The sequence below is a fragment of the Nicotiana sylvestris genome, chromosome 6 (assembly GCF_000393655.2).
Source record: "Nicotiana sylvestris chromosome 6, ASM39365v2, whole genome shotgun sequence".
NCBI lineage: Eukaryota > Viridiplantae > Streptophyta > Magnoliopsida > Solanales > Solanaceae > Nicotiana > Nicotiana sylvestris.
Genome location: NC_091062.1, coordinates 180,802,793 through 180,819,030, shown reverse-complemented (window position 1 = coordinate 180,819,030; position 16,238 = coordinate 180,802,793).

The window sequence follows — 16,238 nt, the reverse complement described above, 5'->3', positions numbered from 1 at the left end:
ATTAATTCCTAATCAAATTATCCTAACGAATTGAGTTAACTAACTCTAAATAATAATTACCACAACTAATTAAATACCAAATTAAAGAAAGCCTCCAAAATTCGAGACTATAATTAAAAATGCAAAAATAAGTTATTTTTTGTGATTTTTCCATTTTTATAAAAAAATTAATTTATCAATTAATCCTAAAATGCTAAATTAGATCCTAAATGCAAATGCAACATATTTTTATATTTTTATTAATTAAATAAAATAAACATGCACAGACAAATGCAAATAATACCAAACAAAAATCTACGAAATTGCAAACACTGAAAGAAATTATTTTGTTTTGAATTTATGGGAGCAATTCATATAGGGCAAAAATCACGTGCTCACAATCTCTCAAGCTAAGGTTAGACCAAACACTTACCTCGATGCCACGAACACAATTCAAGTCTCTACTATCGCTTTACTTCTTGATTCCACTACCAATTCGTTCGTATCTAGCCACAAGTTACTTAATTACATCAATAAATGCTAATTGAATCATTTCTAATGCATGAAAATAAGTTTTCAAAGTTTTACCCAAAAAGTCAAAAATCACCTCCGGGCCCACATGGTTAAAACCCGAGGTTCGAACCAAAACCCAATTACCTATTCTCCCACGAACCTAAAATATAATTTGTTTTGAAATCGGACCTCAAATCGAGGTCCAAATCCCCAAAATTTGAAAAACCTAGGTTCTACCCAAAACACCAAATTTACCCCATGAAAATCATTGATTTTGAGTTGAAATCATGTAAAAAGATGTTAAAGGTTAAAGAAAACTAGTTAGAAATCACTTACAATTGATTTGGAGAAGAAAGTTTCCTTGGAAAATCGCCCAAGAGAGTTTATGTTTTGAGAAGATGTGAAAAATGGTTGAAAATGCGTCTAAGTGTGATTTTACAGGTCTCAGATGTCGCAATTGCGATCAGGGTTTGCAATTATAAATTTGGTATTTTCGCATTTGCGACATAAATTCGCATTTGCGAACTCGCAATTGCGATAGGGAATTCACATTTGCGACAAAGGCAGATGGCTGGGCATTCGCATTTGCGAAGGAGGGATCACATTTGCGATCAGCCCTGCCCAGGCATCTTCTCGCATTTGCGATGTGTTGGTCGCATTAGCGAGCCAGGCTTTGCAAATGTGATGCTTGCAGGCCTGAAGCATACCAGATAAAATCTGCAACCTCCTAAGTCCAAATTCCACTCCGTGGCCTATCCAAAACTCACCCGAGCCCTCGGGGTTCAAAACCAAACATGCACACCAACCTAAAAATATCATATGGGCTTGCTCGTGCATTCAAATCACCAAAATAACATCGACAACTATGAATTTAGCATAAAAATTGTGGAATTTCTTAAGAACATCAAATTTTCTAATTTCTTTCTCAAGTAAGATCTGATTCACGTCATTTCAAGTCCGTTTCTTACCAAAATTCACAGACTCATCTTAAATCACATATAAGACATGTACCGGGCTTCAGAACCAAAATACGGGTCTGATACCATCAAGGTTGAAACACATTTTATTTCCAAAAACTCATAAATATTTCAGAAAATAATTTTCTTTAAAAATTCATTTCTCGGGCTTGGGACCTCGGAATTCGATTCCGGGCATACGCCCAAGTCCCATATTTTCCTACGGACCCTCCGGGACCATCAAAGCATGGGTCCGGGTCCGGTTACCCAAAATGTTGTCCGAAGTCAACTTAAAGTCATTTTAAAGTCAAAATTCATCATTTTCCACAGATTTGCACATATTGGCTTTCCGGCTATGCGCCCGAACTACACACGCAAATCGAGTTGAAACAGAATGAGGTTTTTAAGGCATCAAAACACAGAATTTACTTTTAAAACAAGTAAAAAGGTCATCGCATTCTCCACCTCTAAAACAACTGTTCGTCCTCGAATGAACAAAAGAAGGAAGTACCCGAGTCGGGGAAAAGATGGGGATAACAGCTCCGCATATCGGACTCGGACTCCCAAGTCGATGCCTCAGCTGGCTGACCTCTCCACTGAACACGAACAGAAGGAAAACTCTTCGATCTCAACTAATGAACCTGCCGGTCTAGAATAGCTACCGGCTCCTCCTCATAAGACAAGTCCTTGTCCAACTGGACAATGCTGAAATCTAACACGTGGGATGGATCGCCTTGATACTTCCGAAGCATGGACACATGAAACACTAGATGCACGGCTGATAAGCTCGGCGATAACACAAGTCTGTAAGCCACCTCTCCCACTCGATCAAGAACCTCAAACAGGCCAATAAACCTAGGGCTAAGCTTGCCCTTCTTACCAAATCTCATCATGCCCTTCATAGGCGACACTCGAAGTAATACCCACTCACCGACCATGAATGCCAAATCACGAACCTTACGGTCGGCATAACTCTTTTGCCTGGACTGAGCTGTATGATGCCTATCTTGAATGATCCTGACCTTGTCCAAGGCATCCTGTACTAGATCCGTACCCAACAACCGAGCCTCTCCCGGCTTAGGCCATCCAACCGGCGACCGACACCGCGTACCATACAAAGCCTCATAAGGAGACATTTGGATACTCGACTGGTAGCTGTTGTTGTAGGCAAACCCTGCTAAAGGTAAAAACTGATCCCACGAGCCTCCAAAGTCAATGACACAAGCTCGGAGAATATCCTCCAAAATCTGAATGGTCCACTCGGACTGCCCGTTCGTTTGAGGAAGAAACACTGTGCTCAACTCAACCCGTGTGCCCAACTCTCGCTGAACTACTCTCCAGAAATGTGAGGTAAACTACATACCTCGATCCGAAATGATAGACATGGTCACACCATGAAGACGAACAATCTCCCGGATATAAATCTTAGCTATCCTCTCGGAAGAATATGAGACTGCCACAGGAATGAAATGTGTTGACTTGGTCAGCCTATCAACAATAACCTACACTGCATCAAACTTCCTCTAAGTTCGTGGGAGTCCAATAACGAAGTCCATAGTGATATGCTCCCACTTCCACTCAGGAATCTCAATCTTCTGGAACAAACTACCAGGTTTCTGATGCTCATACCTAACCTGCTGACAATTCAAACACCGAGCCATATATGTAATGATATAATTCTTCATTCTTCTCCACCAATAATGCTGCCGCAAATCTTGATACATCTTCGCAACACCAGGATGAATAGAGTATCGGAAACTATGGGCCTCCTCTAAAATCAACTCTCGAAGCCCATCCACATTAGGCACACAAACTCGACCCTGAAATCTCAAAACTCCATCATCTCCTAAGGTAACTTGCTTGGCACCTCCGTGCTGCATCGTGTCTCTAAGGACACATAAATGAGGATCATCATACTGTCGATCTCGGATACGCTCCAATAAAGAAGAATGGGTGACGGAGCAAGCTAATGAACGTCTGGGCTCAGAAATATCCAATCTCACGAACTGATTGGCCAAAGCCTGAACATCCAAAGCAAGCGGTCTCTCACCGACCGAAAAATAAGCGAGACTGCCCGTACTTACTAACTTTCTACTCAAGGCATCGGCCACCACATTGGCCTTTCTCAGATGATATAAGATGGTGATATCATAGTCCTTTAATAGCTCCAACCACCTTCTCTGCCTCAAATTTAGCTCCTTCTGCTTGAACAAGTACTGCAGACTCTTGTGATCCGTGAACACCTCACATGCCACGCCATATCGATAGTACCTCAAAATCTTCAATGCGTGAATAATAGCTGCTAACTCCAAATCATGAACCAGATAGTTCTTCTCATGAATCTTCAACTACCGCGTAGCATAGGCAATGACCTTGGTATCTTGCATCAACACCTCACTAAGTCCAATATGAGATGCGTCACAACAAACTGTACAAGGCCCTAAACCCGTGGGCAAAACCAACACCGGTTCCATAGTTAGAGCTGTCTTGAGCTTCTAAAAGCTCGCCACACACTCATCTGACCATCTGAGCTGGGCACTCTTCTGGGTCAACCTGGTCATCGGGGCTGGAATAGACAAAAACCCCTCTACGAACTGACGATATTAGCCTGTCAATCCCAAGAAACTCCGAATCTCTGTAGCTGATACTGGTCTAGGCCAGTTCATGACCGCCTCAATCTTCTTCGGATCAACTTGAATACCATCCGTTGATACAACATAACCTAGGAATGCAACTGAACTCAACCATAACTCACACTTCGAAAACTTAGCATACAACTAACTATCCCTCAAATTCTGAAGAACCACTCTAAAATGATGCTCGTACTCCTCCCGGTTGCGGGAATATATCAAAATATCATCAATGAAGACTATCACGAACGAATCCAAGTAAGGCCTGAACACTCGGTTCATCAAATCCATAAAAGTTGCTGGGGTATTTGTCAACCCGAATAACATCACCAAGAACTCATAATGCCCATATCGAGTGCAGAAAGCTGTCTTAGGGACGTCGGATTCCCTAATCCTCAACTGATGGTAGCCAGATCTCAAGTCAATCTTCAAAAATACCTTGGCACCCTGAAGCTGATCAAACAAATCATCAATCCTCGGCAATGGATACTTATTCTTGATTGTACCCTTATTCAACTACCGGTAATCAATACACATACTCATCGATCCGTCCTTCTTCTTAACAAAAAACAATGGCACACCCCAAGATGAGACACTAGGTCTAATGAAGCCTTTTTCAAGCAAGTCTTGCAATTGCTCCTTCAACTCTTTCAACTCAGGAGGGGCCATACGATACGGTAGAATATAAATGGGCTGAGTGCCAGAAGCCAAATCGATGCAAAAGTCAATATCCCTATCGAGTGGCATACCCGGAAGGTCTGAAATAAATACCTCAGGAAACTCACGAACAATGGGCATGTAATCAATAGAAGGAACCTCAACACTAGAATCACGAACATAGGGCAAATAGGCCAAACACCCCTTCTAGACCATACGCCGAGCCTTCATATATGAGATAACACTACGGGTAGAATGACCAGGAGTCCCTCTCCACTCTAAATGAGGTAAACCCGGCAAGGCTAAGGTCATAGTCTTGGCATGATAGTCCAAGATAGTGTGGTAAGGTGATAACCAGTCCATCCCCAATATGACATCGAAATCAACCATGTCCAGAAGAAGCATATCTGCACGAGTCTTGAGACCCCCAATCACAACTATACATGAACGATGGGCTCGATCTACCACAATAGAATTAGTAGGCATGACCATATACAGTGCAAAATAAGATGACACATAGGAGTATGTAGATCCTGAATCAAATAAAATTGAAGCATATCTGGTATGAACCAAAACAGTACCTGTACCTCCACCTCCAACTCTAGCACCTCTACCTCTACCTCTAATACCTCTACCTCTACCTCTAGCTAGCTAAGCGGGTTGAAGGATTCCCTCAATGAACCTCCTCACTCTCTCTCACTCAGTGGGAAGTATAAGAAGAGCATGACGGGCCAAATCAATAAACTTGGTCTCGTACTGAGTAATAGTCATAGAACCCTGCTGGAGATGCTCAGAGTGCCTCCGATATGCCTCTCTCTGAGTGATGGGGAGAAACTTCTCCAGAAATAGCTAAGAAAACTACTCCCAAGTGAAAGCTGGTGACCCGGATGGTCTAGCCAAATAATAATCTCTCCACCAAGTCTTAGCGGATCCAGACAAGCAAAAATTAGCAAAATCGACCCCATTGGTCTCCACTATCCCCATGTTCCTGAGAACCTCATGATAGTTGTCTAGATAATCCTGGGGATCCTTAGAAGATGCTCCGCTAAAAGTAGTAGTGAAGAGCTTGGTGAAACCTATCCAACCTCCACAAAGCCTCCGAAGACGTAGCTGATCTATCATCGGTCTATGCTGCTGTTTGGCTGAAGAAGCGGTACGTGACCTCGCCATTTGCAAAAGGACAAGAGTAGAGGTTTCAATTTAGCATTGAAAGAACAAAATCGCACGACAAGAAAGAATAGATGTGAAGTTTTTTCTAACTCTGTAGCCTCTGGGGATAAATACCGACGTTTTTGTACCGATCTCTCAGACTCTACTAAGCTTGTCTGTGAACTGTGAGACCTATGTAACCTAGAGCTCTGATAACAACTTATCCCGACCCGGATTTCCTGCCCTCGGGAGTCGTGATGATGCCTACTTATGTAAGCTAGGCAAGCCGACTGTATGAAAAAATTACCTTTTTTACCCATTTAATATTTTTAATAATTATGAAGCAATAACGTGTAGACATCGGAATTTAAAATAAGCGAAAGAAAAACAATGAACTATCTGAATACGTATCCAATACAACTATTTGAATAACGACTACCCAGAACTGGTGTCACAGCTTCACAGACGGTCTAGGATAACTACAAACAAGGTCTGGAAAAAAATGAATACAACACTGTTTCTGAATTACATAAATGAAACAGTAAGAAAGGATAGAGGGAGACGCCAGGGCCTGTGGACGCTTGCAGGACTACCTTAGATCTCCGTATGGGCTGAAGGCAGCCACCCAAGCTAAGGTCCAAAAGCTACTGCGCCGGGATCTACATATAGTTCAAAGTGTAGTATCAGCACAACCGACCCCATGTGTTGGTAAGTGTCTAGCCTAACCTCAGAGAAGTAATGACGAGGCTAGGACTAGACTACCAAATAAACCTGTGCAACTAAATCATATACAACGGAAATTAAAAGCAGAAATATACAGTTCAGGATGGGAGGGGGAAACATGTTGCGTGGACATCGAATAATAACAGAACAACAACAAATAAATATGAGGATCACCACAGTTCAATTGGAATTAGGAAAGGGGAATCATGATGCGGGGTACAATGAGTATCAACCGGAAACCAATAATTAAATGTAGAGAAAACATAACGCAGTTATCAATAAAAGTCAGAAAATCAAAGACAAGTGCACAGCATCACCCTTCGTGCTTTAACACTCTCTCACCAAAACAACACACGACATCACCCTTCGTGCTTTATCACTCTCTCACCAAAACAATACACGACATCACCCTTCGTGCTTTACACTCTTCCTCACCTAAGAAACAATCACAAAGCAATTAGGGCAAGAGAATCAATAACATCACAATAAAGTCATGTAACAACATAAAATCAGTAAATAAACGTAAAGGATACCATAACTTAATTATCAGCAAGAATCAGGAAAATCAAGGACAAGTGCACGACATCACCCTTCGTGCTTTTACTCTCGTCCGCACCGTAAAATCAATATAAATGGCACGGAATTGTACATCGTGTGGCACGACATCACCCTTCGTAATTTACACTCTTCCTCACAAATCATACACGATTCGTGCTTTAATACTCTCTCAGCAAAACAATACACGACATTACCCTTCGTGCTTTAACACTCTTCCTCACCCAAACAACAATCACAAATAATAGGGCAAGGAAATAAATGAAATTGCAATAATAATCTCGGCAAGGGAACAATAGTTCAAAAATCAAGTCCCGGCAAGGGAACAACATCAACAGAAGCATCAACATCCCGGCAAGGGAGATAATATTAAACACAACAATATCCCTGCAAGGGAGGAAATATAATGATTCTCTTCTCTTTTTCACTTTTACTTCACAACTCACTTCACAACTTGAGCCAATGCTCTAAAGGGTTCAATTACCATTCATACTTTCACATTTAGTTATACAACTTGAGCCAACTCTCCTCAATGTTCAAAATATCATAATTACTTCCACAAACATTGCCCAACAAGAAAAATCATCACCAAGGCATGAATAATACAACGAAGTCATAATAATCACAATATAAGACTCACGAGGATGCTTGACACCAACGTATAGATACTCGTCACCATGCCTATACATCGTACTCAACAAATACCACATAGCAAATAGGACTCTACTCCTAATCCCTCAAGCTAAGGTTAGACCAAACACTTGCCTCGATGCCACGAACACAATTGAAGTCTCTACTATCGCTTTACCTCTTGATTCCACCACCAATTCGCTTGTATCTAGCCACAAGTTACTTAATTACATCAATTAATGCTAATTGAATCAATTCTAATGCATGAAAATAAGTTTTCCAAAGTTTTACCCAAAAAGTCAAAAATCGCCCTCGGGCCCACATGGTCAAAACCCGAGGTTCGAACCAAAACTCGATTACCCATTCTCCCATGAACCCAAATATATAATTTGTTTTGAAATCGGACCTCAAATCGAGGTCCAAATTCCCAAAATTTTAAAAACCTAGGTTTTACCCAAAACACCCAATTTCCCCCCATGAAAATCATTGACTTTGAGTTGAAATCATATGAAAAGATGTTAAGGATTAAAGAAAACTAGTTAGAAATCACTTACAATTGATTTGGAGAAGAAATTTTCTTTGGAAAATCGCCCAAGAGAGTTTATGTTTTGAGAAGATGTGAAAAATTGTTGAAAATGCGTCTAATTGTGATTTTACATGTCTCTGATGTCGCAATTGCGACCAGGGTTCACAATTGTGAACCCTTTAGAAATCTGGTATTTTCGCATTTGCGAACTCGCAATTGTGATCGGGAAGTCACATTTGCGACAAAGGCAGATGGTTGGGCACTACGCATTTGCGAAGGAAGGATTGCATTTGCGATCAACCCTGCCCAGGCCTCTTCTTGCATTTGCGATCTCGCATTTGCGAGCCAGGCTTCGTAAATGAGAAGCCTGCAAGCCTGAAGCATACCAGATAAAATCTGCAACCTCCTAAGTCCAAATTCCATTCCGTGGCCTATCCAAAACTCACCTGAGCCCTCGGGGCTCCAAACCAAACATGCACACACACCTAAAAACATCATACGGACTTGATCATGCATTTAAATCACCAAAATAACATCAACAACTGTGAATTTAGCATAAAAATCATGGAATTTCTTAAGAACATCAAATTTTCCAATTTCTTTCTCAAATAAGATCCGATTCACGTCATTTCAAATCTGTTTCTTACCAAAATTCACAGACTCATCTTAAATCACATATAAGATCTGTACCGGGCTCCGGAACCAAAATACGGGCCCGATACCATCAAATTTGAAACACATTATATTTCTAAAAACTCCTAAATATTTCAGAAAATATTTTTTTTTAAAAATTCATTTCTTGGGCTTGGGACCTCGGAATTCGATTCCGGGCATACGCCCAAGTCCCATATTTTTCTATGGACCATCCGGGACCATCAAATCACTGGTCCGGGTCCGTTTACCCAAAATATTGACCGAAGTCAACTTAAATTCATTTTAAATTCAAAATTCATCATTTTCCACATATTTTCACATATTGGCTTTCCGGCTCGCGCCAGAACTGCGCACGTAAATTGAGGTGAGATAGAAAGAGATTTTTAAGGCCTCAGAATGCAGAATTTACTTTTATAACAAGTGATGACCTTTTAGGTCATCACAAAATGTGGCCACCATGCTCTATTGACTAGCATGGATGATGACAGTGACCATGGGTGGACGGAACGATTCGTTGCAATTGCCACTAATCATATCATTCCATCAACAACATCATCGTTTCCGGCCGCTCGGAACCGTACTCGTAAGAGCCCTATTTATTATATTTTCTTTCTCTAAATATTTTTCTATGCATGTATTGATTCTTCATCCTTCGTATGTTTCAGCAACTCGATGGACCCCACCGGCAGTGGAAGGCTTGGACCGATGAGTTTAGGAGATCTTAGACGTTACGAAACCTGAAACTCATTTGTGGAAAGAACTCGCCCTTAAGTAAAGGCCAAAAATCATGGTAATTTAAACTCACCTTATTTCAATTTTTCATGTGAAGAACTTGGCTAATTTCTTCTATCTTTTTTCTTGAAATCAGGTCTACCTGCAGGCTTAGTTGTTGTCCCCGAGGAGGATATTTTGGTTGATCATGCTAATGCGGCGAGGCTGCTTCAGGAGGCGCTTACTCGAGTAGGTGTCTCCAGGCCTGCTTCTGGAACAGGTATTTCATTATGGAGTCCCCGGCCAGAGAACAAGCAACCAAAGAGAAGGTGTTCCTCTACGATCGGGGAATAGAATAAGAGGGAGAAGACTATTGTCCCTATGTCATCTCTGGAAGTTGTGATCACTAGCCCTCCTCTCAGGCCGGGCATAGACATAGTGATGATTGACGATGATGGAAAAGCCAGTGATGATGGGGCTTCTCAACATTGAAGGCTACGTTCATCATCAACTCAACAGAATGCTCCATCTGTTGAGTTAACTATTCCAATCGAGGACGATGCCTCGGCGCTTTGGGGGGTTTGATTTGTTGATAATTCCAACTCCCGCTACCGGGTCCCAATTGTCATTCCTGATATTGCGGGGATGAGTACCGAGTCCCTGCCGTCTTTGGTTGGCGAGCATCCTACTAGCACCGCACTTGATGCAAGTGCTTTACATCCTTCAACTCCATAGGCTTCATTCCCATCTTCACCACCACTAGAAATTGCTACATTATTTCCATCTTCATCCACTCTTCCACCAGTAATTGTTACATCATCTCCATTGGCCGCATCTGATCATGAAGGAGAGAGGAGCTTGAAACACACACTTAAATATGCTTGCTAGTCAAATATAGTATAATATAATACCGTATCCATGAGAATTGGAGCTAAATAGTATTTTTGTAGTTTATAGTTCAATTGCTATCCAAGACGATCACCGGTTGAGAATTATGTGATTTAAACTAAAATTAACTAAGAGTCTAAACTATTGACTAATGACAATTAACGCAAGTAATGAGCAAAGAAGGTTATCAATTGGGAGAAAATATGGTTAATAGGATAGGTGCAAGACAAATGTTTGGGATTTAACTCTAGATAATTCACTTCTAATGTTCAAGTGAATCTCTCGAATTATATTGGTTATTAGTTCAATTGATTAGTAGAAACTCCTCTCTTGATTAAGTTTCAACCTCAAAAGATGAACTAATTTAAGCTCGTAAAGATATGCAAGAATTCATAGTGGATTGGTCTTTAGGATAACCTCCCTTGATTATCATCCTAACCAGGTTTAATCAACAATTCAGTTAGCCTTTTTCGACTACTAAGAAGAATTAATGAATTCAACCAAAAAAATAAAATGCAACGATATCACAAGTTATGTCTCTCTCGATTACATTAACTAGTGAATATAGATGCAACAATTAAAACATTTAAAATTATTCAATACACAAAAACTAGAGTTAATTATCTACAAAAAAGTATCAATACACCATATCCATCAAACCTTAAAGATAACTACTCCATAGATATGGAGCAATTCATCATAACAATGTTTAAATCAAAGGAAAATATAGAACGATCCAAACTCCTGTCTTGAGTGAGGATTGAATGATGAAATCCTTGTACTTTTGCTTATCCACCTCCTCCTTAGCTTCCTTAGGTCTAAGATGTGTCAAAAGTCCTCAAAATAATATTCTTACATGTATTTATACTAAGTAGAGTCAGGCCCAAATAAAACCACCTTTTTCTGTGCGAAATAGGATTCTGGATCTGTAAAATTTGCACAGGCACGCTGCATGGGGCGACGCACTATGCGGGGCATTAGTGGAAAAATTCAGAGACTAAACAAAATTGACAGCATCAGAAAATAGGCCACCGCAGCGCCCCGCGGCTGTGGTGATTTCTCAGAGTGAGCCTTTTTCTTCGCGTTTTGATATCCATACGTGGTTCTCGACCCTCGAACGCGATCCCAGCTTAATCCCTTGTGCTTTTACTCAGACTTTAAAGCTCCAAATCACTCGAATTTCTCCCATAACATCTACATAGCTCGAAATCACTCCTACAAAGCATAAAACACACAATTAGTGCAAACACTAGCGATTAAAGCTCAAACTCAATTAAAGTGCAGTAAATTAGAGTATATTAAGCGACTAAAACACGATACTATAGCCTACCATCAACACCCCACACTTAAACCATTGCTTGTCCTCGAGCAATCAAACTACACTTATATAGACACAACCTTATTAAACAACTCTCTTAACTAATCACACCAAGAATATTTAAAATAGACTAAGCACAATAGTGTAACATCTTCACCTTAAGATTTGACTCAAAAATACCACGCATTATTCACAACTCACTCACTTACTCTAACATAGAGGTCAACGATATTACCCTTCCTTCATGAATCAAGTGCCCTTACACAACAAAAGAGAGTAGTTTCACACATAATAAAATTTAAGAATAATTAGGAACTTAAGATAGAAAGAATTCACTCATTCTAAGAAACAACATTCATATGCCACAAAAGATGCAGCATAGGCTTGCCCGTAGTGTACTACTCTACTAATCTAGTTTAACAAGTTAAGGATCAAGTAGGACTTTAACCGATTGTAATGTAGGCTACGAGACGAGTAGGATACATTTAGATATAAGAGTGACTACACCTCCCTAAGCACTTTAATACATACACTTTTACATTTATCACCCCACACTTATGTCAAACCAAACCTCCACCTTCACATCAATATATATAACTCCCAAATTATTTAAGCACAATTATATCAAGAGTCACCACTATCAAACAATATTTTGCAACAATACAACTATTTTTTTTCTTTTTCAATTCAAGTGGCTCTAATTCATTTCAAAACAGTGCACCTTTCTCCTTTTTTCATTAGTTCCACTCCAAAGCCAAACTACCCACCCCACACTTCAACTTTTACAAAGTTCATACAATTTAAGTGCTCATGAGAGGTACAAGGTTCAAGTAGATGGTCCATTCAAACAAATAATAAGGCTTGTATTGTGGTTGCCAAAGAAATAGGATTATAGGCTCAATAGGATTAACTGAGATACATAACAGTTAGGTGGGTAAACATATATATTTGGCTCAACAAAGAAACACCCATATCACTTCTATGACTGAACAAATTATTTCGCTTTGCAAACACACAGGACAAGTTCTAGGCATCAAATGCAATGCACAGAATACACAAACCTCACACACATGGCACATAACTCACTCAGGATTGGACTCAACATGACACTCTAGATAAAGCAGTTAAGCAAAGTTAAGATCATACAATTTAAGGTACTTATACAAGAGTCAAAAACTGAGCCTAAGCATCACAACTAAAGCACTCACTATTCTCAAGTCATAATAAAGTCAAGAGATATTGCTTCAATTCAAATCACAACCCAAGGTTTCCTCCTACTAACAAAAACAAAAACTAACTACACTCGGTTCAAACAAAACCCTTGAAAAAGAACCGCGACACAAAGAAAAATCAAAGGGAAATTATTATACTACCTACAAAAGAAAATCTTATGTCTTTCTTTTTCTTTCGACTTAAGTCCCTCAAAAAACCTGTCGAATGATATCCATCATCAGGAAAAGTCAAAATTTTTAATTTCTTTTACGGTTTTTCAATTTTTTCTACTACTCACACTAACCAAAGCAAAAATAATCAAGCTAACTAAAGCAAAACTAAGACTAATATACATACATCATACAAATATCCCACACCCCATACTTTAAGTTGTGGCATGTCCCCATGACACACAACTAAAAAACATAAGGTAGAGAAAGCTTCCCCAAATCTCTAGCCGGGGTCTGAAATCAATGTCGGGATACATTCCATGCGCCCGAACTAGTGCACACATCCTTGCTGACAGCTTCTTCTCAACCTTTTTGGGGTACACCCCAAACTTATCTTTTTCAATAATGGAGCTTTCTCTTTCACACCCTTCACTTTCCACTCAACACTTGCAGTTGGCTTCTCCTTTTTTACTCCAGTTACTACATTCATCTCAAAAGTCACAGTCTTTTCACCCACTCTAAGCATGAGGTTTCCATCTTGTATATCCAATATAGCTCTACCTGTTGCTAAAAATGGTCTTCCTAGGATGAGGGGGACCTCTTTGTTCTCCTCCATATTTACCACTATGAAATCTATAGGAAATACGAACTTATCCACCCGCACCAAAACATCTTCTACTATCCCCTCGGGTGTTATAGTTGTTTGGTCTGCCAGCTGCAAAGATATTGGCACCGATCTTATCTCTCCAATCTCCTTCTCCAGTTTTCTTTAAATAGACAATGGCATTAGATTAATTTAGGCACCATAATCACATAAAGACTTATCAAAATATATGGTGCCTAAAGAGCAAGGCATAGTAAAACTCCCTAGATCTCCACACTTTTGTGGGAGTTTATTTTTCAAGATTGCACTACAATGGTCTGTGAGCTTGACCATCGAGGTCTCTTCTATCTACCTCTTCTTTGTAAGGATCTCTTTCAAGAACTTTACATAAGCTGGCATTTGGGAGAGAAATTTAGTGAATGGCAGGTTTACATTAACCTGTCTCAGCATTTCTAGAAATCTCTGAAACTACTTGTCCAACTTCTCTCTATAGAGCTTTTGGGGAAAGGGCAGAGCAGCAATATGCTCGCTCACATAATGTTCCTCCCTTCTTGAGGTCTATTCCTTCTTCTCTTTGCCAGCTCCCTTCTTTCCTTTCTTCTTCTTATCATCTTCAATTTTCAGCTGCTTCCCACCGTCTTTCTCAAGTATCACCTCTTGTTGGACTGGAGTGGTTCTTTCAACACTTGCCCGCTTTTCAAGGTCACAGAATTCACTGTTTCTTTGGGATACTTCTCAATATCAGCTGGCAGAGTACCTGGGATTCTCTCAGACAATATATTTGCAATTTGTCCCACTTGTCTCTCCAAGTTCCGCAAACCTATCCCAAGTTATTAATAGCTGCTCCATGGCATCTAATCTCTCATCTTTCTTGACAATAAAAGATTTCTTAAAATTTTGTAACCCAGACTGATTTTTCTGTGGAGGCTGAAACTGCAGCCTTAGCTAATTCACAAAACAAGGTGCTCCTTGAAATCTAGAGTTATTTTGTTGCCATGTATTTGCTGTGCCTTTAGGTGAACTCCATGAAAAACTGGGGGTGTTTCTGACCCATTGCATTGAAGTTATAGTTACCAATAACATTCACTTTCTCATGGTAGCTTGACACTCATGAGTAAGGTGTCCTCTTCCACATATATCACAGACGGCATAAGGCTCATTATGTATCGAGGCTAAGGCCAGCTTCCTTATTTCCTTGGCCATTACATCAAGTTGTACCTGCACAAATGTGTTAGTATCAACCTGGTGAACACCAGTTGATCTTCTCTTTTCAGCAATCTCAGAGGGCCACTGATTTGCATCTTCAGATAACTCATCTAGAGTAGTGACTATCTCCTCTGGAGTCTTCTTCATCAATAGACCTCTAGCTACATTGCTCAATGTTCGATGTGAGGCCGGTGTCAAATCATCCCAAAAGTCCTTCAGTTGCATCCAGAGTTCAATTCCGCTATGTTGACACTTTCGCACTCCTTAAACATCTCCCATGCTCCAAACACAATTTTAGTCTCATTCTGGTAGAAGTTATGGATTTCTCTTCTAAACTTGCCTGTTTTAGCTGAGGAGAAATATTTAGCAAGAAATTTTCTGGTCCCTGTGGCAAGCTTCGAAGCTAGTGCTTTGCATCATCTTTGAGAGTGAATGGGAATGACCTTAAGTAAACTGCATCTTATGACACACCATTATATTGAAAGGTGTTTATTATCTCCTCGATGTCCATTAGAAGATTGTTTGGATATTCATTCATCTTTCCTCGGAAGACACAATTGTTTTGGAGGGTTTGGAGCAACCCTTACTTCAATTTAGAATTATTGGCCGCAACACTTGATAAACCTTGGTAGTAGACCGGTCTAGCATAATCACCAAGTGGTCTCCCAGCACCGGGGCTATGTTTCCAAACTGATCTGCACCCAAGGGATGATTCTGAGCCATTCTTCGAGTTGTCTCTTCTTCATATGCAATTTCTGTATCTTTAATAGTTGCTTCCTCAGCATCCCGACCTGAGTCGGGCTGCCTCTCTCGCAGCCAAATCAACATTATCATCATCTCCAAGCATCTTTTTCCTTGGTTGAGGATTTCCCAACCTTCTCTATTTTCTCGGGGATATTTCTTTCCTTCCTCAACTATCGCAGTTGTTTCTCAATTTCTGGTTCGTATGGTTTCACTTCTTTCCTAGAAGATCGAATCATGCACCAATCTAACCTGTAGCCTGTGAACAGTCAAAAAACACCAAGCATAAAAAAAGAAAAAAAAAAGAAAAATTTCTGAATTAGCACTAGAAACTATTTCAAACACTGTAGATTGCCAATCCCCGGCAACAACGCCAAAATTTGACAAGCTTGAAACACCCACTTAAATATGCTCGC